The sequence below is a fragment of the Chelonoidis abingdonii genome, chromosome 10 (assembly GCF_003597395.2).
Source record: "Chelonoidis abingdonii isolate Lonesome George chromosome 10, CheloAbing_2.0, whole genome shotgun sequence".
NCBI lineage: Eukaryota > Metazoa > Chordata > Testudines > Testudinidae > Chelonoidis > Chelonoidis abingdonii.
In genome coordinates this window covers 34,061,364-34,062,562 of record NC_133778.1, presented here as the reverse complement: position 1 = coordinate 34,062,562, position 1,199 = coordinate 34,061,364, and the positions used below count along the sequence as shown (strand labels likewise).

Here is a 1,199-nt window from a genome sequence, read left to right as displayed (position 1 = left end):
ATAGCAATGCTAATTTATTGACTATTGTTAGATTTTACCAACAACACACAAGTTAATCATCACTGTTAGGTTGCAAGGCCTCGTTTCTAGGTTTGGAATGAGGCTTGCAGGCAATGCACTACCAAAAAGGGCTCCAGGTTTGAGAGACAGATCTTGGTCCTTTTGTTCTTGGTAGAGATTTTCTGAGAGGGCTGGAAATGCAGAATATTCACCCTCTGGGGAAAGCGAGTGGCTTGTGCTTTGCCATTTCTCCAGCCAAGGAACAGCAATGGTAGATTTTAGATGGAGTCATATCCAGGCTTCGCTAATTTTAAGACGGGAAGTGGGGGATTCTTTGGGCTGCAAGTGGTTCAGAGAACACTCGGAGGGTTAGAAAAGAATAAATAATAAAATCATTGTTGCACATAGATACAATACAATTCTGAGCACTTGTCCCTAGATAAGTAACTACAGTGCGAACGACTCTCCAACTTCACAAAACATATCTAAAGACAGACTCACTAACACCTGCTCCTTGTCAATTTCTATTAATGGATGGTTCCTATTTTTTTTTATTATATTAACAACTGTTTTTTTTCCATAGAGACTGTCAAAAATTGCCAATGCCTACTATATTTCAAGTCATCATGGCGGGGTATTGGGAAAAGTTTTCAATTAGCAATAATCGCGCCTCGGATTAACCTCATTGGCTACGATACTGCCACTGCTGAAACTTTTCTAAACAGTAACATAAAATTGTAGTTTTATGGTTTGTTGATCCATTTCCTGCTAGACCTTCTATCTCCCATACTCAAGCAAACACTTCTTTTGCCGTTAGCACCAACAGACAATTATGTCTGCTATCTTGCAATATATGTAATGTAGTTCAAACTAGACTTGGATGAAAAGAACAATGTTAGAGGTTTAAAAATGTGTCTGAAGTTTAAAATAAGCCTTTCCTAATAGTTGCCTAACAGTAATGAGTCAATAAGGAGGATCAAAAGCTAGAGAGCACAATTCTCTGAGGCTATTAGGCGCTTTTATCTGACACTTGATAATTTACTCTAAAGGAACACCACTGGTTATTTTAATCATTGGTTAGATGATCACTTTTCCCTAAAGTACTGATTAAGAATAGCAAATCTTACTCTGTATGTCTGTGACCGTTGAAGGAGTTCTTGTCTGATGCTGCAGTTTTTAGTCTGTACTGTAATATGTAT

The 1,199-nt window shown here is 37.9% G+C and overlaps 1 non-coding gene across 1 annotated transcript; it reads right to left on the bottom strand.

Annotated features, from left to right (window-relative positions):
• Window positions 1-574: 574 nt before the first annotated feature.
• Window positions 575-715, bottom strand: LOC116826818 (U4 spliceosomal RNA). The gene has a single exon (XR_004374149.1). It is a non-coding gene; the product is annotated as a U4 spliceosomal RNA (small nuclear RNA).
• Between the last annotated feature and the right edge of the window lie 484 nt (window positions 716-1,199).